This window comes from Panthera leo, chromosome B3 (assembly GCF_018350215.1).
Source record: "Panthera leo isolate Ple1 chromosome B3, P.leo_Ple1_pat1.1, whole genome shotgun sequence".
NCBI classification, from domain to species: Eukaryota; Metazoa; Chordata; class Mammalia; order Carnivora; family Felidae; genus Panthera; species Panthera leo.
Genome location: NC_056684.1, coordinates 125,015,721 through 125,039,248, shown reverse-complemented (window position 1 = coordinate 125,039,248; position 23,528 = coordinate 125,015,721). Strand labels below are relative to the sequence as shown.

Below are 23,528 nucleotides of genomic sequence, written 5' to 3'. Positions count from 1 at the left end.
GATGCGAGGCTTAAACTCACAAAACCGTGAAATCATGATCTGAGCCGAAATCAAGAGTCGGACACTTAGCTGACTGAGCCATCCGGGCACCCCATTTTTTTTTAAGTCAATTTTCTCTCTCATAATGAGGCTAAGGTCTTTGGGAGGCAAACACCCAATCTGTTTTGTTCACCATTGATTCTGCATAGGAGTCACTCAGTAAACATTTGTTTTAGACTGACAGTGCTGCATTTGGCTGTCTGGAGGGTGCAAAGATGATCACATCACAGTCTGTGCCCTTCAGGTTCTTCAGATTTACTTGTCCTGTTTCTCTTCCCTACCATCTCAACCCATATCCAGAATATGCTGTAAGAAATTGACAAAAAACCCAGGGCTCTTGTCATTGATCTGATCATTAGATAGATTTTCATTTTCCTTGATGGGACTGGTTAGTCTTTTGTGACAAAATCCATGAACTGAAGCAAGGTCCTGAAGGAGGTTATTAGAAGACAGTATAGAGAATAAAAGCAGTGGATGAAAAAGAAAAAAAAAGAGAGAGAGGGAGGGAGGGAGAGAGGAGGAGGAGGAGACAGCAAGAAGAGTTTTGAAATCATGTGGTTCTATCTTTTTAATTAATTTGCCTGTAAGTGTCCTTATGTGACTGACAGGTTTTACAAGCAAGGACATGTTTCTTAAACAGAATTCTTACCTGAAGTGTTGAGTAATGGAAACACAAAGAGTTTACAATCAAAAGGTGATTATAAGCACACAAAGACTTGACGGGACTCCAGAAATCTCTTTGCTTTAAAAACCAGGAAGATACCAATTTTCCAGAGGATTGGCAGGTTCCTGTAAACCAGTACAGTTAGGATCAATACAGGCCTTCGCATTATGAAACCAGAGCTGGCATTGCACATTTGAACAGCAAGCCTAGACCAGATGCTGCCAGGAGGGAAAAGCGAGAATTCATCAACCAGGTACAGGAGGAAGAGGGGGGAGTTGATTAAATTAGAAAATACAACTAACTCCTTTTGGTCTCACTGAGTTTGGAGGAGAGTGACTTAGGGAAGTTATACTGATTAAGCTTCTGTAGAAAGCATGAAATCTCTAGCTTCAAAAAGCCAAATAACTTCAATTTATCTTGAGAACAGGTATAGAGAGTATGGATAGCTGAGAGAGGTGTAGTGTCTCTTCTGACTCTCTTTAGAGAGTTCAGCTTTCCCGGCAGAGGACAGCCTTTGCCTGCACACTTGTTCCTGCTTCTCTTTCTCACCCAAACCCACAGGCCCAGAGGGTGTCAGTCGCCGGCCTTTAGGCTTGGTCCACCGGGGGGTTAAACCCCAGCCAGACTACAGGCCTCCCAAAGCCATTCCAGGAAGAGAAGAATGACTAAAACAGTCACATAATCTCTCTTCTTTGTGGGGAGGAAGGAATTTTAGCCAAGAATGCAAGGTGTGCCTGTGGGCTTTGTGCCTACGCTGCATACATCCTACACACACACACACACACACACACACACACACACACACACACGCGCGCGCGCGCGCGCACATGCACACGTATGTCCACTCTGCTTGTTCACTTACTTGGGCAGAGATAGTACGGTATGCCATGTTGGCCAAAGACCAGGACGTAACTGTGTTGAGTTGACAAACAGCCGGGCCATCAGGCTCATGTGTCTCACGAGGCACTATTAACTGGCCCCTCCTTCATTTACAAAACTATGCTCAACAAAGATAATATGTGGAATGTGTTGCCTTTCTATTTGATATCCCCTTCGAGGTAGTTTCAGAGCAGGTCAGCTCCAGGCGGTCTCTTGGTTTCCTAGGAATTTGCCCTTTTCTAGCACTTTCACACAATTCTTTAAATCCCTTTGTTTCCAGTGGCAAAGCCTTTGTCTTTATATGGAGTTAATAATAATGTCTCTCTCATTGGAGCCTTCTGGGAAGGAAATAAGATCATCTAAGAAAATTTTTTTGCACAGTGTCTGGCATATAGTGTATGTTGAAAACTTGTTGCCATTTTTAATATGATGATGAGATTTCAGCCTTTTTTCTTCTTTCCTCCTCCTGAGTTGGAAACACCCCTTGACGTTTGGTAGTTCTCAATATCAGGGTTTATTCCAGTGTGGGCAGAAGAGAGGGGAGCAGTAGCTGGGCAGGAATGGGGGTGATGGAGACCTGTGCCCATGTTCTTCTACTCCCTCCTATTCCATTGCTCTTTCTGGTATATCATACCGATTCTTTACCTGTTGATGGCTGGATGCAAAACTGAGTGCAGTGCAAAAAGGAATGTGCATTCAGCTCTGTCTTCTAGGAAGTGGTAATCTAAGTTCCTGACCCACTTTTACCTATTCTGCAAGTCTACAACATGTCTTGCTGTAAACGCTCAAATCCTAGCTCAAACTGACCACACCAACTAATGTCTAACATAGCAAGCGCCCTAGGGTTACCACTGGTACCAGTTGATTTGATCAAGGAAGACAGGAGTAGTCATGGAACAGTTTGGCACCTAGAGGAAAACACTGTTTAAAAGTCAAAGAGCAAGTCAAGTGTCAAACTTTCTGAGCTACCCAATCTCTCAGGAATGAGAGGAAGGAATATGAATCACTGGACCTGGAAAGAAGGCACAGGAGAAAGGAAACAGGAGGTCCCCGGTTCAGCCCCTCTGTGAAAGAGTGGCCATTACATTATAGCTGAGTAGCAGAGCTGGGACCCTAAGCTTCTGTAGCCCTAGCCTCCTGACCCACAAAGTACAGGTGGTAAACATTAGGTAATGTATATAAAGCACATGCCTATAAGCCCTGGAATAAATACTCAACAGATGTTAGCCATGATCAGCTCATGCAGAACACCTGTGTATTCAGCAATTTGGCTGCCACTTTTGCTTCCCAGTTCAATGTGACTTAACCTCCACCACTTGTTCCTGATGCTGCCTACAGCTTACATGTTGACCACAGTTAGTGGGGAGGAGGCATCGCATCTGTCTGCAGCCCTGGTTAGTCTTGACAGTTCATAAGTTGGAATTAAATGAGCCATTTTGAGGATTCACAGATAGTGTTCTGTCATTACCATAGATGGTGACAAAGAGCAGGCTCATCACACAAGGGGCAGGCAGCTCTCTGATAATGACTGCAGGATGGCAGTATGTGTGTCTAGGTGTGTCTATATGTGTGTGTGTGTATATATATATATGTATATGTTTTATTTTATTTTTGAGAGAGAGCGCACACCAGCAGGGGAGGGGTGGGGAGGGGGCGGGGACAGAGGATCCAAAGTGGGCTCTGTGCTGACAGCAGACAGTCCCATGCAGGGCTCAAACTCACATGCTGTGAGATCATGACCTGAGCCAAAGTCAGATGCTTAACGGACAGGTTAAGATGCCACCCAGGTACCCCAGCACTGTGTATATATTTAACTTGAATTCATATTTTATCATTTCTTTCATTTTTATGATCAAAGCCATATTTTATTCTTCATTCATTCTGGTGAGAGTGGGGTGGTTTCCATTGGTGTCTTTCACAATAAAAAAGTAGAAGAATGGGTATAAATTATACAGTTTTAAACACGAGACAAATTCAGTGTTATTTAATTCACCCTGCTCACTTTACAGATGTGGAAGTTGAGGCCCAAGGGTATTAAATGAATTCCCTGAGTGGCAGAAGGACAGGTCTTCCAGCCCTAATTCAGGGTCCCCTGTGTTTGGTCTTTTGGTTTATTGCTCTTCCAAAGTGACCATCGCCATAAAACAATTGGAGAGCCATTGTTTTTGAAGCGTGAAGGTGGTCATCTGTGTGGAGAAGTCTCAAACGAGATAATGACACCTTTGACCCAGTCTCTTCCTGTCTTTGGCACATTATCCCTGACTCGCTACAGGACATACACATCTATTATGTGAAAGAGGCAGTGATGACAGAATGAACAGTTCCTGTTTTTCCCCTCTGAAAAAGAACTCCTCCACTAACTCTGTGCTGTTAGATATACAGTCGTGATCACAACAGAAACAGACCCCCTGTACTCCACACATGGTCCAGGGGATTGATTGAAGGAATATTTCATCATCTAGTGAATATCCATCCTCTGTGGAATCTCATCCTCTAGCTCTGTAATTCAAAGAAAATGTCAGACCTGTGGAGCACAAGACCTGGATATTCATGAGTAGATTTTCTCAAGGATAATTGGTTAAGTGGCTTTTAATTCTTTTAATAAAGCAAAAGTGTAAGATATATGTAGATAAACAAGGAAGTATAGAGAAAGTATCTGGAGAAAATATACATTCAAGATATAATAGCAATCGTTCAAAACCAAGATTCAGCAAATTGTAGAATTATCCAGACTAGACTAAGTTTTTCTCTCAATCTATAAATTATCTTCTTAGTAGTTCAGATGCAACATTTTGCATTTCCTTCTTTGTTTCAAGCCAGTAATAACTTATTCATCAAGCAACTACTATGTGTCAGACACTATAATGATGCTTTTATGAGATCACATTTAATTTGCATAGTACTGTGAAATGGGTGTGATTTTCCTCATTTTATTGACAAGGACACTAAGACTCAGGGGTCAAGGTAACCAGATTTTGTGGGGTATTTGATGACCTATTTTTGCTCCCAGAGAAGGAGAGCAGAGTAAAGTTTTAGACAAACACCAAGGAAAGATTGTTAATTCAGTTGCTGAAACAAATGAAGCTTGACCATCAGAAGACCAGCGTATTCTTCTACCAGCGTACCACCGTAGAAAACAGCCCTTCTGATTTTTGAAGATGCAGCTTATTAAAGCAGCCATCCTGACCCTGATCCTCCTGCAGTGCCTTAGTGTATATGTCTGTGGGTTAAAGATGTCCTCTGAGTGAATCCGGTTTCCCTTGAGAACTTCTCCTTCCTCCATCAGTTCTTTCATTTCCCCCTGCACCAAAAGCTACCGTCTCTGCATGGGCCTCATCATGGGCATTGCTAGGGATGGGTCAGAATTAGAACATGAGCATCTAGGCCTCCTCTGACACCAAGAGGCACACCTGTGAATAAATGCTCCAGCTTTAGTACTTGGACTCTGTCATTGTATTTTGTTCTTAGGGTCCTTTTAGAAATAATTTCTGGGTCTGTGCTGGATTGCATAAATCCAGAGACAGTGCAAGTTGTGTCACTCACTAATGGTGATGGCTAAAATTTGTAAACTGTTTTGTGGCAAGTTGTTTCAGAACCTGTTTACACTCAACAGACAAAAGCCTTCTCCTTCCTTAGTCACAATAATAAAAGCTAAAGATATAATAGCTTCATATACATTATCTCATTTACCAACTACACCCATCAGACTGTTAGTCCCTTCTGACATATAAGGATATTGAGACTCAAGTAGGCTGTCTTGTGTTCAAGATCATATACCAGCAAGTGTCAGAATAGAGATTTCTTGGGGACCCTGGGTGGCTCAGTCAGTTAGGCGTCTGACTTGGGCTCAGGTCATGATCTTGTGGTTCACAGGTTCAAGCCCCACATCGGGCTCTGTGCTAACGGCTCAGAACCTGAAGCCTACTTCGGATTCTCTGTCTCCCTCTCTCTCTCTCTCCTCTCCTCCTCTGCTCGTGCTGTCTCTCACTCAAAAATAAAAATAAAGCACTAAAAAATTTAAAAATAATAATACAGATTTCTCTAACTCCAAAGCCTACACTGTGTTGTGTTACCATTTTTTTTAATTCATTAATTTTTTCTTTTTAATTTTCGAGTACAAGCGGGGGAGAGGGACAGAGAGAGAGAGAGAGAGAGAGAGAGAGAATCTCAAACAGACTCCATGCTCAGCATGGTGCCCAATGCGAGGCTATGTTCCACAACTCTGGGATCATGACCTGGGCCAAAATCAAGAGTCTGATATACAAGGAACTGAGCGACCAGGCATCCCAATGTGTTTGTCCCCATTTTTTAAAAAAGGAAATATATTTATAGAAATTTACTCACTAGCTTTGACTCTGGGTTTTGATTGTTTTTGAGAATCCAATCCAGTCAATGTCCAGGAATAGAGATTTGCCACCACTAAGGTCATGCTGAAAAAAACACCATAGTTTCTAAAAACACATTACATCTCAAAAAGATGTAATCCAGAAACGCCTAATGTTACAACTGCATCAGTGCAATATATGTATGACTTGCCAGCTTAGACTCATTTGGAGATATAATTTCTTTGCTTTTAAAAAAATCTCTCTTGTTCATGTTGACCTGTGGTCTGATTTTGTGAAACATAAAGGGTCCGGGTGCATGATTATTGAGCTGGTTCCCCAAACACTCTTCCAGTTATAACAGTGCTTCTGCAGATTGCCACCCCCTTCCCCCATGCTTCCTACTTAGGATAATTTGATTTTTAGAAGTGCTCATTTAAATAATATTCTACAAAGTATTGTTTGCTCTTCTACTTATATTATCAATGCTCATTATTATAGCTATCAGTGAAGAAAAGATAGTAATTAGACTTAGGCACAGCTGCAGAACAATCTTTGCCTGATACTTTGTTGAAGGTAGTTAATGCTCTCTCAGTTATACCTTTTTATTGTCTGGGGTTTTTTTTTTTGAGAATGTCCAGATTTAGCTAGATTTCCCCTTCTTCATTTCTCTAGGAGCCAATGAGTTGAAACTGCCATTGTTTTTCCTGATGTAAGTGTCACAGCAGAACCATCTCTGGGATGTCAGAAAGCTCATAGTTTTTGAAAGTGGTACTGCACTGGGGTACCTGGGTGGCTCAGTTGGTTGGGCATCCAACTCTTGATATTGATATCAGCTGAGGTTATGATCTCATGGTTCATGGGATTGAGCCCCGTGTCAGGCTCTGCGCTGACAGCACAGAGGTTCTCTCTGTCCCTCTCTCTGCTCCTCCCCCACCTGTTCTCTCTCTCTCCCTCTCAAAGTAAATAAGTAAACATAAAAAGAAAAGAAAAATCACACTGTGGTCATGAAAGAATTGAGGACTGAGTTTCAAGAAGATGAAATTTCTTATTTGCACAGTGTAACTGATCAAGCTATACTTTTGTGGTTAGTGCCACATGAATAGGTAATGTCAATATAGAGAGAATGAAAGAAGGAATCAGTAGAATTCTTTGATTGTAAGCAACAGTAAATAGACTCTGGCTAACTAGAAATTGTTAAGTTTTTTAAAGTATTTTTTAAGTTTATTTATTTATTTTGAGAGAGAGGGAGAGAGAGACTCCCAAGCAGGCTCTGTGTTGTCAGTACAGAGCCCAACGCAGGGCTCAGTCTCACAAACTGTGAGATTGTGATGTGAGCCGAAATCAAGAGTTGGATGCTTAACCCACCAAGCCACCCAGGTGTCCCAGAAATTTTTTTTAAAGGAGAGTTTATTGGAAGGACATGGAGGGGTGAGGGGAAAGGTGTGCTCACAGAATTGAAGGAAAAACTGAGAAATCAAGCTGAAAAGCCATACTCAGGAAGAGCGGGGGTAGAACAGAATTTGGGTCTCTAGTGAGGACTTGCAGGTGGCTTCTTCCAGTGTTGTCATCTTGATGAATGAATAACAGCCATTTTCAGTTTCATTTTTATTTTCCTAAAGAGTAAAATTCCAGAGAAAGTGCTTTGCAGTGGCTTAGCTTAGCACATGTGGCTTCAGGGAGACTGGGGACCTTGCCCGGCAGCCCCACCAGTCAGTCTCTAATAAAGCAGCCCCTAAAAAGCACATTTTAAACAAGACTCAGAAAGTACTAACTGTAAAGGAAAAAATTGATCAACTAGACTACATTAAAGTTACAACTGTTTATCAGTAGGTGAGAGAGTTAAAAGCAAGCTACATCACGAGAGAAGATACTTGCAATACATACATACCTGACTGAGAACTCCTATCCAGAATGTATAAGGAACTTCTACACATCAACTTCTATAAAGCAGCAGACCACCCAATGGAAAAAAAGCCTTGAAAAGGTACTTGCAGAAGAGGATATCCAAATGACCAGTACATGCACAACTTCAGTAGGCATCAGCGAAAGCCCAATTAAAGCCACAGTACCTACCATCACGCACCTACCATTATAGCTAAAATGAAAAACTAGACAATATCAAGTGTTGACAAGGATTTAGAGCAAAAAGAACTCTCAGTCGCTGCAGATGGGAGTGTAAGTGGGTATGATCACTTTGCATACCCAATGTCATATCAATTCCATACCTGGTTAGGTACCCAAGAAAAACCCACGCATGTATGTGCCAAAAAGCATGTATAAAAATATTCACAGAAGCATTGGCTACAGTTAATTAAGTTTGGAATCTATCAACTGTCCATCAGCCAGAATGGATAAATCATGTCACACCCACACACTTCAATATAGAAAATACAATATAGAAATGCAAAGTAACACACCATATGCAACAAAGTGGATGAATTTCACGGATATACAGAGGACATACTATATGATGTCATTTATATAAAATTCAACAGTAAGTAAATGAATATATGGTGTGAAGAGGCAGGTTAGTGGACACCCTGGGAGGGTGCAGTTAGTGTCTAGAATGGGGCACTAAGGGGCCTTCTGGGGTGCAGACCATGTTCTGTCTCTTGATCTGGGTGTGAGTTATCTAGGTGTCTTTACTTTGTAAAAACCCATTGAATTGTATTTATTTTTTTATTTTTTTGAAGATATCTGCATTGATGCTTTATTTGAAACAGTTCTTCTGAGTTAGAGGGTTCTTGCATCAGATGAGTGAAGATTCAAAGCAGGGAGAAAAAAAAGGTGCTTGTCATTTTGAAAGTCACAGATAGTTTATCTTTCTATAATTAGATTAGGAGACAAAAAATGATCCCACTATTAGTGGGAAGAAGCTTCTAGGGTCTGGCATTTGATGAGGTAGATATTCAGTTGCTGGGCATTCCCATTGTTTTTCCATGGCAGAACATAGAGCAGAGCCTTGGGAATACGCATGCCTGAAGCCAGGTTACTCTTATGTTCCATATGTGTGTTGCCTGCGGGGCTGTTGTTGACACAGTAGTTGGCTGTGCCCCCAGACAACTGGGGGTGCTGCTCTGTTCCCACAGATCTTAATCCCAGTCTTCACCACAAGGAAGGCACTGCCATGTGCTCTCAGCCAGAATCTCCTATCCTCTAGGGTTCCTGGTTTGGTTGATAACATTCTTCTCAATACAACTTTTATCATCACAGCTTGAGATGTGATGACTGATTTTGGCCCAAGGAACCTGGTGAAGGGACAAGTAGCCAATTGGTTTGTGACGTCAGGATGATTCTTTCTGCACTTGGTAAGATGATAGAGAAACCTACAGGCCCTGATCTGGTGGTTTTTATCATAGGAGCATTGTAATAGCTTTTCAGCGTCCAGGGAATCCATGTATGTTTCTTTCATGTGGGAAATGAAGGCGCTGAATCCAAGTGCCCAGTTCAGACAAGCTCTCCCCACGTTCAGAATGCATTGAACTTTAAATGTGTGATTTATGTTGTCTTTTTTCTACGGGTGTTTTATATTTGAATAAAAATGTTAGGAAAAGAGAAGAGAATAATGAAAGCCCTCCCATTGACACATGCCCTGGAATAACAATGCCTGGGTTTGAATCCTGACTGTCTCTCTCTGACTGTTTGACCTTGAGCAAGCTGCTGCTTTGTGCCTCAGCATTGTTATTTGTAAAAGGGAGGCAATTGCAGTACCTACCTCATTGGACTGTTAGAAGGATTAAATGAGATAATCCAGGTAAAATGCTTACAACAGTGCCAGGTACACAGAAAGCAAAAGTTAACTGTTAGGTACATATATTGTGGAGTCATTTCTCCATGCAGGATGCACCAGGGGAATGCAAAGAAGTATAAACCCTTGGCCTCAAGGAGCTTATAACAATAGTAATTAGAAAGACAAGGTATGTAAAAGAACAAATAACTGACACTATAAGAGGGTACTAGGAAATTACAGATAAGAAAAATCAAAGAATTCAATGGAAGGAGAAATTACAATATGTTAGAGTATTCCAGGCAAAACTCAGAGAGTTGTGAGAAGTCAGAAGAGTGGCTGCCCTTGGAGTGGGTGTGATAAGAAAGCGGTACGAGGGGACTTGTTTCTTCAGCTGGAACTGCTTACATGAATATAAAAATTTTTGATATGTACGCCTTTCAGTATGTGTGTTGTCCTATAGGATTTTGAACCTGGTTGACATTTGACCTTAGGCAAGGTACTTAACCCCTGTGAATTTCATTTTCTTCACCTGCAAACTATACCTAACACCTTCCATAGGGTTGTCAGGAGGATTATTGAATGCGGTGTGTGTAGGACGCCTAGTCCAGGATGGGACAAATATTTCATGTATCTGATGTGCTAACTGGGATAGAAGGTGACTGACTGGGACAGACCTTTCCTGTGTTAAGATTTGGAGCCTTTGTTTGGGGCTTATTGCTTTGTTGAGGGAATGACCTCATGTCATTATTGGTGTTGTGAGTGGAACCTGTCACAGTGTGTCAGTGTGAAAGCGCGGTGACTCAGCTGCTGGGACAAAGGGCACTTCTGCTTATCAGAATCACTGCTGGACAGTTGTCCCACACCACCACTGTCCATTTCCTTTTCCTGCTTAGTCAGAGCCACACCTGCGAGCGAGAGTCAGTGTCTGATCCAGGTGTGTATCAGTAAACATTTACCGAGTGTCTCCTGGGTGTCAGGTGTTGTGGTAGAGTCTGATGGAGTTTGTAGGAATGAATAAAAACAGGGTAAAAAGTAACATAAAATGAAAGATAGGCCTTGCCTTCAAATAGCTTATAGTCTAGTAATAAGATACAAGTTCTTTTTCTGAAAGTCGTTTTTCCCCCTTCTCTCCCCTCTTTGTCCTGTTACCCTCCACTCACCCAATACATGTTCTCATTTGCACACCCCCCTCCCCATCACATGCAAACCCTTCCCTGAAATTCACCCCGTGTAAGCAGGCTAAAAGCCATTGAACATGGCCTCTATCCAACAAAAGCAGTCAACTCGTAGCACGTATCTTTTCCTTGGCTCCCCCCAAATTATAGAGAGCCACGCCTTAGGTTAATTATGATAACAAGAATAACCACTTATTAGGTGTCTGGCACATGCAAAGAATTATGCCAGGCACTTGCCTACATTATCTGTAACTCTCATGGCATCTTGCAGGGCATCATTATTCCATTTTATAGGTGAGGGACCTGAGGCTTGAAGAACTTAAATAATTTGCCTAACATCATCCACAGCCTGCTTGTGGCTGCCACAGAGCAAGCCTGTTGTCTCCCACGTGCCATGCTCATTGTCGAGCTGTTTGCAGTGTTTGCTCTGATGATTAAATAATGTAAACACCCTTCTGAGTCAGTTCATCAGTCAACTGTGCACATATAAGCCTATGTGGTTAGGAGAGGTTGGTGCCATGGTCACTCTTGCTGTAATTATTCTACCTTGACCGGATATGTCAATAAAGAGCCACTCAGCCTTGCAAACAACTTCTGAGCTCTTGTTTTGTAAATGCCTTAATATTCAGCAGCGCTAGCCTGCTGTGCCATCAGAAGGGATACTGAGCCTATTTCATGATCTATATTAAAATCTTGGATGCAGGTGCCACAGGAAGAGCCTTTATGTATTGAGAAAATTCTGCCATTTTGGTCTTCCCTTACTAGGCTGTCTCTCTCAGATTAATTGATTTCTTACCACTAGTCTCTGTTCTAGAAATCTGTACACCGATAGGGGTATCTCGTGCAGATTAAAGTGAGCATTGCTGTGAGCTGGGCACAGAGGAGACAGTGATAAAGTACATGTTCTGAGTGGTTTTGTACAAAAAGGAACAATGCAGAGTGACTGCTATTCCCACTAGTCCAAGTGTTTTTGGGTCTTGGCTTCTAACCCTGTATAAGCCACTCAAACTAAGATAGCCAACTCTACTTAATCCCAAGTCTCATGGTGTATATTGGGCACAAGTCATGTTCAAACGAGGAGGGAGATCAAAGCCAGCAAATCACTATGGGTTTGGGGTCTAATCTTAAGCTTTTCAAGCCTAGAAAGTCAATCATGTTCTTGTTTTGAGAGGTAAGGCTTTCTGGAGATTGACACACAATTTACAATAGGAGATGTATGTTGGCAGTGTGAGTAACACCAGTTATTTGTTCAAAAACTAAAAGCTACTATAAATTGAGTTTCTTCTGCATGTGCTTAGATCCTTAGGTATTCACAACCACCCCTCAAGTTTCTGAATAGTTACTCACATTTCACAAATATCAGTACTGAGCCAGCATCCCAACCAGGTGGGCTTAGTTCCAAATCTTACACTCTTTCCACTCTTCCTCAGTGCCTGAAAGCATTCTATCTGCTGTTATATTATCAGCTGAAATGCCCGCCCTTTTGCCAGTTTGGCTTCAGCCAACTCAGGCAGAATTATCAGTCATTTTTCATTTTGGGACCACACAGCACTTTGCATAAACCTATGAGAACACTTTGTATTGTATCATAATTGCAATGGCAGTGTCTTACACATTTTTTTTTTTAAATGTAGGACCTGTTGCAATGCCTGGCAGTGTTGTGTAGTGGAAGGACTGAGTTTAAATCTTGTGTCTAATTTTGCTAACATTATATCCTTAGCATGTGACACACCACCTGTTAGCAAACCGTATATGCTCAGTAAATCTTGAATGAACTAATGAATGAGTAAATACAATCTTGGGTATTAGTTTTCCTCTGTGAATCTTTTTCATTATTAAAACTGATGGATAATAGTATCTACTTTGAAGGGTTGGTGTGAGATTAGATGAATCAATGAACCAGGGTAAGTGATGGTGTGCTAGTGACTTTTGAGATTCAGGTAGTGGTTTTAAGATTTATCATGTTGCTGCATGTCTAAATATTTAGGTTTATCATAACTATAGTCCTCTATTATATGAATATGATGCAATTTGCTTATCCCTTCTCTTATTGATGGATATTTGGGGTGTTTCCAGTTCTTTAATGAATAAAGTTGCTGAACATTCTTGAACAAATCTATCTGTGGACATATTTCTCACTTCTCTTGTATACAAACATGGGAGTGGAATTGCTGAATCATATGTTAGATGAATGTGTAAATTTATTAGAGGCTGCTAAACCATTTTTCCAAGTGATTTTACAACTTTATACTCTAACCAACAACATAAGAGAGTTCTAGTTGTTCTTCATCCTGTAACACTTGATATTATCATGCTTTCCAGTTTTAGCCATTCTAGTGGATGTGTGGTATCTCATTGTAGTTTAATTTACACATCCTTGATGTCTAATAACCTTATCATGTGCTCCGTGGCCATTCATATAGCTTCTTTTATGAAGGGCCTGGGTTTTTGGGGGGTTATTTCTCTTTTTATTATTGATTTGTGAGGATTCTTTAGGTATTCTGAATATGTCTCTTTTCAGTAGCTTGCCTTTTTACTTTTTAAGTGATATCTTGATAAATAAATTGATTTAAGAAAATCAACAATAGCCAAAGTATGGAAAGAGCCCAATGTCCATCAATGGATGAATGGATAAAGAAGATGCGGTATATATATACAATGGAGTATTATTCGGCAATCAAAAAGAATGAAATCTTGCCATTTGCAACTACATGGATAGAACTAGAGGGTATTACGCTAAGCGAAATTAGTCAGAGAAAGACAAATAGCATATGACTTCACTCACATGAGGACTTTAAGACACAGAACAGATGAACACAAGGGAAGGGAAGCAAAAATAAGATAAAAACAGGGAGGGGGACAAAACATAAGAAACTCTTAAATATGGAGAACAACAGAGGGTTACTAGAGGGGTTGTGGGAGGGGGGATGGGCTAAATGGGTAAGGGGCATTAAGGAATCTACTCCTGAAATCATTGCTGCACTATATGCTAACCAACTTGGGTATAAATTAAAAACACAAAATTTAAAAAAATGAAAAAGAAAAATAGATAAATTGACAAAATCAATTATTTTTTTTTTCTTTCATGGTAGTGCTTTCTTTGTCCTCAGAAGTCATTGCTTACCACAGGTCATGAGGTGGGTTTTTTATGTTTTCTTGTAGAAGTGTTATAGTTTTGGCTCTCATATAGATCTGTGATCTTTCTCAGTTTAATTTTAGTATATATAGAGAGAGGAAGAGATTAAGGTCAATTTTTTTTTTCCATATGTATGTCTAGTTGCTCTAGAACATTTTATTGAAAAGAACTTTCCCGTTCAATTCTTTGGCACTTTTGTCAAAACCCAAATGACTGTATATGTTTGGGTCTACTTCTAGACTCTCTATTCTGTTCCATTAACCTATTTGTCTTTCCTATCATGCTGTCTTAATTACTGAGTGTTTACAGTAAATCTTAAAATTTAGTAATGTAAGCCCTCCAGAATTTTCTTCTTCAAGATCATCTTGGCTATTGACAGGCTTTTTAAAAAAAAATTTTTTTTTTAACGTTTATTTATTTTTGAGACAGAGAGAGACAGAGCATGAACGGGGGAGGGTCAGAGAGAGGGAGACACAGAATCTGAAACAGGCTCCAGGCTCTGAACTGCCAGCACAGAGCCCGACGCGGGGCTCAAACTCACGGACCGTGAGATCATGACCTGAGCCGAAGTCGGCCACTTAACCGACTGAGCCACCCAGGCGCTCCTGACAGGCTTTAATAAAAATTGACAGCTTATCCATTTCTACCAAAGGGGAAAAAAAAAAGTCTGGGGATTTTGATTGGAATTGCATTGACTCTATAATTCAATTTCACAAATTTTTCCATCTTATACTTTGACTTTTCAAATCCATTAACATGAAATCTCTCCATTATTTACGCCTTCTTTAATGTCACTCAGCAGTGTTCCATGGTTTTCAAGTATAGAGAGCTTCTGTATCTTTTATTACATTTACTTCTGTGTATTTGATATTTTTATCATATTGTAAATCATAATTTTTAAAATTTCATTTTCCAAGCATGCCTGGGTGGCTCAGTAAGTTAAGTGTCTTACTCTTGATCTCAGCTCAGATCTTGATTTCAGGGTCATGAGTTCAAGCCCCACGTTGGGCTCTGCGATGGGTGTGAACCCTACTTAAAAAATATACATAATAATAATAATATAAGATAAAATTTTCCATTCATTTGTTACTAGTATTTAGACATACAATTTGTTTTTAGGTAATGATTTCGTATCCTGAGACCTTGCTGTATTCACTCATTACTTCTATGATTTTGTTGATATTTTTGGATTTGCTGAGTACATAATCATGCCACCTATGAAGAGTTTTAACTCTTTATTTTGCTTTTCATTTCCTTTCCTTACCTTGTTGCCATGCATATGCACTCCACTACAGTATTGAATAGAAGCAGTGAAATTGGGAGAAAACATTCAATATTTCATCATTATAATATTAGCTGAGTTTTTTCTTATATATACACCCTTTAACAGATTGAGGAATTTGTCTTCCATTTCTAGTATGCTGAAAGTTTTTATCATAAATGGGTATTAAATCTTCTTCATTTATTGAAATGGTCTCACAAAATATTCTTATACAACACATTATTGTATGCATGTGTAAATAACTTCTGTAATATTCCAAGGAGGTTCAGAGGACTTGCCTAAGAGGACAGAAGTCCAGGCACATATTGTAAGGTGACCACCAGGTCCTAGTACAGTTTTGTGTCCCATGATTCCCACCTGAGTCCTACAGTTAACTATGTTATTTTCAGTTTCCCCTTCATCAACCTTTATAATAGTACAGTGGATGTCTCTTATTTTGATGGTAAAAGTGGGACTTTGGATGCTTTTTATTATTTTTTTCGCTTGCCTGTATCTTCTAAATTTTCTTCAGTGAACATGAACTGCTTGTGTTAGAAGGAAGTTTTTAACCTTTGGTGTAATTAGTGAGATTACAGATTAGTAGACTTTAGACCCATTCCTATCAATTCTTTCTGAAATTATACCCAAGTCACCTTTTAATTTAACAGTAGATGACTAAACTCTTCTTTGTTGATCTTTCTATTACTTAATTTCTGAAGATGTTCATTTTTTCCGCTTTCCCAACTTAGGGTTCCTAGATGAAGTTCCCAGCACAATTAAGTTCAAAAGACTGTAATGTAGTAGCCAGAGTGGGAAAATAAACACAAAGAGATCATGCCTGTGTGTGCTCTGGCAAAAGTGTAGATCAGGGACTTTAGCCCTGCTTGAGAATTTAATGACTTCCAGCAGGTTGGTCTGATTCCAGAGTGATTTTGCTCAAAGGTAATTCTTTCTAAACTTTTTTTGTAATATTTGTTTATTTTTGAGAGAGAGAGAGAGAGAGTGAGCATAAGCAGCAGAGAGGCAGAGAGAGAGGAAGACAGAGAATCTGAAGCAGGCTCTGCCCTGTCAGTGCAAAGCCTAATGTGGGGCTTGAACCCTCGAACCATGAGATCATGACCTGAGCCAAAGTCAGACGCTCAACTGACTGAGTCACCCAGGTGCCCTTCTAACCTTGGTTTTAAGTTCTGGCATTTATGTCTATCCAAAACAGTTGGGGATTTGGAATCCTGGAGCTGGAGAAGCCTCTGTGAGACCAGACTGAGAATGATAGCTCTAAGATATGGGATAGGGACTAGATAATAACAGACAGGCTGTTATTTCCAGCTGCTGTGCTTTGTTTTCATGGAACTGGAAGTCATTATCTGGAGAGCCACAAGTCCTTGAAAGTTCATTCCACTTCCGGGAAGTAAGAGTCACTTGCCTGCCAGCAGTTAGAACAGGCTTTTATCACTGGAGATGCAGAGCACCACCCACCCCCCCCGCCCCCCCCCCCCCATAAAGCCATTCTAAGTCACTGCCTGGTCAAAATAATCACAATTTTTTTTTCTTTCTAGTCACAGGTTCCTGATACAGGAATGTTTCCTGCTTTTTCTCAATACCTAATGTGCCTACCAGTGAATATTTGTTATTTCCATTGCTTTATGTTGATTATTAAAATTAAAATGTTCATACTAAGCAAAAACAAGACAAACAAAACAAACCTCAAAATGAAGAAATAAGTGCCCTCTTTCTCTTCTTTCATCAGTAATAATGAAAGTAATTTAAAATGTGTAGCATGCCATGGGGTACCTGGGTGGCTCAGTCAGTTAAGCATCCGACTCCTGATTTTGGCTCAGGTCATGATCTCACAGGTCATGAGTTTGAGCCCCGCATTAGGCTCTGCACTGACAGTGCTCAGCCTGCTTGGGATTCTCTCTCTCTCTCTCTCTCTCTCTCTCTCTCTCTCTTTCTCTCCCCCTCTTTCTCTCTGTCTCAAAATAAGTAAGTAAATAGATAGATAAATAAATAAGCTTTTAAAAAAATGTGTAGCTTGTCATATTTTACAAGTGACATGCACATGTCTCGTTTGGTTCTCACAACCCTATTGTGATAGATAGATCAGCTTATTTTTATTATCCTTTTTAAAAGTGAGGAAACTAAGACTTAGAAATTGAGTAACTTGCTCGAGATTAGCTAGTTCTATAGACGATGAGCTGCAATCCTAGTGCTGCTGTACACAAGAGTGGTCAAGCTGAAGGTCGTGAGCTCTGACCTCCTGGGTTCAGATTCTAGCTGCACCACTTACTGGTCTGTGACTTTTGTCAAGTCATCTAACCTCTGTGCTTCAGTGTCCCCATCAATAAAAATGGGAGAAGGTAGGATCTATGTTATATAGTGTTCCAGGATCAAGTTAAAAGTTTCCATACAGTTCTAGCAGGGCATCTGGCATACGGTACACGATTGGGGAGCGTCAGCCAAGCCACTGCTGTTGTTTTGAACATAGGGGCGGTGGTGGGTTATTCTTCCTCTCTCCTTCCAGCTCCCTCTCTTGCCGTAAAACCTCAAGTCTGCTCCTCAAGTCACCAGAGAACTCTAGACACACTCCAGAAGTCACCAAGGGCCATGTGGGGTTAGACAATCCAATCCCAAATGAAATACTTTAAAGAAAAACTAACACCATAAAGATCTCTTTCCATGGCTCAATTTTGCCCTGATTTCTGAAGACAGTTTGTACTTATCTTCTCTTATTCTTAACCATACCCCTCTTATTCTTAACCAGAAATCTTAAGGTGTTAGATAGAATACTTCATCCTCTCTAAATATTTTTGGGACCATTTATTCTTTATTTGCTAACAACCTTTATCAAATGCTGACTCGTGTATTTGCCCCAGTCTGCTCTTGAAGATAGGGCAGAAATTCCTTTGCTCTATAGTGCATGCTGTTGAAAAGTCTTTGAGGAAGCAAACCTCTGTTTTATGTTGTGCAACCTGCCCTATAAAGTCACCAAGGTTCATGCTTTGAAGTGGGCGGATGATTCTGCCTTTATGTCCTCCACTTGACTTCTCTCATTTATGCGAAGACAGGGCAACAGGTAGCCACACATACCAATCTGCTGTGTGTCCAGCTGCAGAGGACACTCGATCTGACACTTAGGAAATGCCCTCAGTGTGGGAAACAAAGGTTACTATTTTTAAAGACTGGAAGGCAGCATGTTTGTCAACATTTCAGCATGTCACAGCCAGGCAAGCTTTAGATTTGAAAATAGAAGCCCTGATCCCATGACCTCATCTCTGTCTACTGAAGTCCCTGACTCTAAATGTCAGTGGGAGTCACATTTACTTCATGAAGCAAATTATCAGCATCGATCACCCTTTATCCAGCATCTCAGTTTCTCATGACCCTTCACGTCCCCTGTATGTCCCCACCAAGGCAGCCAGACACTACATGTATATACTGGAATTAATACAAACTGCCCTCCAAACCCGTTTAGCATCCATCATGCTCATCCTAACAGCGTGGTCAGCTACTGCCAACAGCTCCTGGCACGTACTGTCTTCCACACTGCCTGTTTTCAGTGTTGTCCCATGAAAACTCTAATGTGCGAATATTAACAACAACAACAACAACAAGAGTAGGTTCTAAAACCGTATATGCAGAATACTCCTGACTTTTAGATAGGTGTGTGTTCATGAATGTGTACTTGCACAGTGAGACAACTTGAAGGAAATACTAGAATGTGATGTCACTTACCTCCGGTGGCAGCAAGATTCAGGTGCTTTTGATGGTATGGGTTTCTGCACCATCCAAATTTTCTAAAATATAACTTGTTCCTTAAAATTATCCAAAAAAAGTTAATCTTTATATTACAGAAACAAATTGTTAGTTATATTAGAACTTGGTGACTGGAACAATTCAAAAAACCAGTGTGCTTTAACATGAATTCACATATGAGTGCCTTGGATTCACTGGGCCTTAAATCCCGAGGTGTCCCCCGCTAAGGCAAAGAACACTCAACCCTGGTCCTGTGGACAGGTGGGGAAGAAGTCGATTAGGAGGCATCCGTCACTTCAGGATGTAGAAAGGTATGAGTGTGTTTTTGGTCTTCCACTTTCCCTACTCTCAGGTTACTTGATGCCATTTATTTCCTCAGAAATACTGATGGTCTCTGAGACAGTTTTGAAAAGGCTATGACCTCTTTTTTTTTTTAATGTTTATTTTTGAGAGAGAGAGAGAGAGAGAGAATGCATGGGGGAGGGGCAGAGAGAGAGGGGGACAGAGGATCCAAAGTGGGCTCTATACTGAGAGCAGAGAGCCCCATGTGGGCTTTGTACTCACAAACTGTGAGATCCTGACCTGAGCTTGTGAGATCATGAGCTGAGCCAAAGTCACACGCTTAACTGGCTGAGCCACCCAGGCACCCCTAGGCTGTGACCTCTTTGATCTGATATGTAATCAAGCCTCTCAACATACAGGGTTTTTTTCCTGTTATTTATTTAATTTAATTAATTAATTTGTTTGAGATAGCATGAGCCAGGCAGGGCAGAGGGAGAGAGAGAATCTTAAGCAGGCTCCACGGCCAGTGCGGAGTCCCATGTAGGGCTCAATCCCACCACCCCGAGATCATGACCTGAAACCAAATCAAGAGCTGGATGCTTAACTGACTGACCCACCCAGGTACCCCTCACCACACAGGTTTTGGTATATCTGTAAATAACTCTTTATGCCAAGATTGCTTTTTGCATTTCTCTTTCTCTGTCTAAATGCAATAACTCTCCACCTAGCACCTACTCAAATGGCATGAGAAATTGTAAGACTTATTTGGAACCTAAAACCACTTCATTATCTGAATAATAATCATAGACCTTACCAAATAGCAATTGAGCACTTTTGAATGTTTAGAAACATGTTCATGTGTGTTACTTCATATTTGCTTCCAAACTAGAACAGGGATTATGATTATCCCATGTTACAGATGGGGAGGGAAATGGCACAAAGAGCCTTGCCCAAGACCATAGCAGGTTTGTGGCAGAGCCAGGACTAGCAATAAAGCCTTCTCTTCCATGGCTTTTTCCAAGCTTGCACAATACCAAATGTCTTTTTCCAAGATGTTCCCCAAGGGAACCTAGACTCTAAGGAATAATCATTATAATAATAATACCAAATATTTATGTAATGTTTGCTGTGTAAACTTTACCTGTATTAACTCAGTCCTTACCACACTTAAGAGGTAAATATTATTATTATCTCCATTTTACAGTGGAGGGAACTAAAGCCTACTACATTTAAGTAACTTGCCCAAGGTCACCATGTTAATAGGTAGAGTAGCCGGGATATGAACCAGGCTAGAGCCACAGTCCACAGACCACTTGACAATGCAGTCAGAGCCTAACTTCTTCCCACCTGTTTATGTCTAGGGTGACCCAGACCAAAGATGACAGCTCTTCAAATAAGAGTCTCAAAATTCCTCCCCTCTAAACTTAGAGTTTGAAGTGTGTCTTATATTATTTCAACAGTAAGAATACTATTCTATTTCCTTGTGAAAAGAATAAGGGAGAATGGAGAGGAGCAACAAAATAGTTTTGCTCAAAAACCAGACAAGTTTGGGGGCACCTGGGTGCCCAGTTTGTTAAGCATCTGACCCTTGATTTTGGCTGAGGTCATGATCTCGCAGTTCGTGAGATTGAGCCCTGTGTGGGGCTCTGCACTGACAGTGTGGAGCCCGTTTGGGATTCTCTCTCACTCTCTCTCTCTCTCTCTCTCTCTCTCTCTGCCCCCCACCCCCCCCACACACTCATGCTGTCTCTTTTCTCAAAATAAATAAGTAAACATTAAAAGAAAAAACAGACAAGTTTGGAAGTTTCTAGAAATTTATATTTGCCATGTTTCCTACAAAGATCTGGTCATTTGTCTCCTACCTGGCTACTAAAATAATTTCGATTGCAAGCAACAGAAGCCAACTTTACTAACTTTAAGTAAAATGAATTCATTCTAAGGATATGATAGTTTACAGAATTAGAAGAAAAGCTGAAAACTCAAACTCCAGGAAGTTGGTGTATCAGCTTTTACTGTGCTACATAAAAACCACATTGAAAATTAGCCCCCCGCTCCCCGACACACAAGCATACCCAGCTCCCCAACAATCATTTGTTTAGCTCAAGATTCTGCACATCCACAGTCCGGGCAAGCTTGAGCAATTCCTAGTCTGTGCCAGGCTAAGCTGTTCACCATAGGAGCTCACTCATGGGTCTGCAGTCACTGCCTGGTTGGCTAGGGTGCCTTGCATCTCCTCCACATGGTCATTTATCCCCCTGCAGACTCACTGCATCATGGTCTTGGGGTTCCAAGTACAGCAAAAGAGGGCAAGCACTGTCACACAAGCACTTTTCAAGTTTCCATTTGTGGTGTATTTGATCCTGACTAAAATGAATCCCATGTTCCAGCTCAGAGTCCACATGGAAAGGGACTGCCCAAGAGCCTGGAGAGAGGAAAGAAGAATCTGAGGCCATTTTTGCCATCTCTCAGAGATGGTCAGAAATCTTGGCAACTTTAAGCATCAAGCCAGCAAGAACTAATATGCAGGCTCTTCAGGGTGCCTCTATCTGAATAACTCAGCTCCCACTACTTTCCTGCGCTTGCTTCAGTCTATTCAAGATTTCCAATAAGTATCTGACTTTGCTTGGGTCATATGCACCATGGATGGGGCACACTGAGTGAAGATCCATGAAGACTTGATTGGGGCGGGGGCGGGGGGTCTGATTGTGAAGTGGTTACCCAAAATAGGGGGGTGGCGGTTGCAGGATAGGTAATACAGTATTTCTTCCATCGGTATTGTTGACTCCATTGATTTTGTCCTTCTGCTCTGAACCATGTAGGTTGAATTTTCCTCGGGGCTTTATTGAGAGCAAAGGTAACAGTCGCAACCTGTTACTCGAACAACAATTAAAACATTTACTTTGAAGACACTTGCTGAGCTGGTGATGTCCTTGGCACTGACCAGGATCTCACAGACATCTTCCTGCCATTGCTATTTATTCCCTGGGCACCAAGAGTGTAAACAAGAAAGGGAAATGAGGAGACTGGTGTTCTGATATTGAGGTCACACAGTCTTTGGCCCTGGCATCGACTCCAACAGTTATTTATTTAGGTCAGTTTCATAATTTCTGCAGAATTAGAAGACTGTTTTTAAAACTTTCTAGAAAGCAGGGAGGAGTGGTGATGAAGTCATATTTAGCATGATTCTAGGCAAGAGGGAAAACCTGAGATAGGTTGTTAGCATGACTACAGGAGCGCTGGGGTATTTAAGATTAAATTATTGCCCAAATAATAGAGTTTAAGGGAATAAAAAATCTTCTTATTTGGCAAAATACTTCTCTCTTTGGACTGATAACCAAGACCATTTTTTTTCTGGTTACAACAGCCCACTGTTATAAAGGACAGGGAAGAGGTGATATCCTTGTGTGTATGTGAAGTCATGCTAAGTATTTGAAACATGCCTAGTGCACCATAACAATTTTCTCCAAATGTTTGGTCATGTTTCTCCAAAGACTTAATCATGAGCCTCTAATATTTGTGTGTGTGTGTGTGTGTGTGTGTGTGTGTGTGTGTGTATTGTGTGTGTATATATATTATAAATTTATTTATATATTACAAACATACTAGGTATTTTAGTAAATGTTTTATAACATATAAACAAAAATTAGAAATGTTTAAAGGATGGGTTAAAAAGTGAACAAAAATAGAGGTTCTGATGTTTTCTTCCCACACCCCAGTGGATCATTCTGGATACCTCCTTGAGTGCATTCCTCTCCACTTTGAGGATTACTTGTCCAGAATACAAAAGCATCTTAGACCTGCCCTACAATTACAAAGGCACTTCTTTGTACCAGAGGAATAATAGAAAGTTGGATGTTCTGTCTTGACCAAAGTGTACTCAAGACTTAACACTTCCTCATGTGATAGACTAGTGCTGCTGTTTTGTAGTCACAATGACTTTGTGAATGCAGACCCTCAGATCCCTTATCATTCCCAAGCCTTTGGGGATTTATCTATGCAATGATTGTGGAAAGATTTGGACTCAAGGAATCATAACCGGAGATATTCTTCTCTCTCCATCCCCCTTTCCATTTCTTCCAGTTTTCTTCCTCCTTTCCTTCTTCAGTCTCCCCTTCAGTCTCCATCAGATTGATAATACAACTTCAAAGGCATTCTCTCTCCTCTTTTCCTTCCCTCTCCCTTTTGCTTCCTTGAGAATTCTAATAATATTTACATATTTTTATTGTGATAGCTAACATTTATTGAGCTGAAGCCCAGTTAAATGCAGTGTCCGTTAATGATCTC

The 23,528-nt window shown here is 40.7% G+C and overlaps 1 protein-coding gene and 1 pseudogene across 4 annotated transcripts in view; one reads left to right on the top strand and one right to left on the bottom strand.

The window, feature by feature from the left end:
* Positions 1–23,528, top strand: part of STON2 (stonin 2) — a 145,415-nt gene that overhangs the window by 101,789 nt on the left and 20,098 nt on the right. The gene's annotated exons all lie outside the window — the stretch shown is intronic.
* Positions 8,770–9,349, bottom strand: LOC122221358 (annotated as a pseudogene).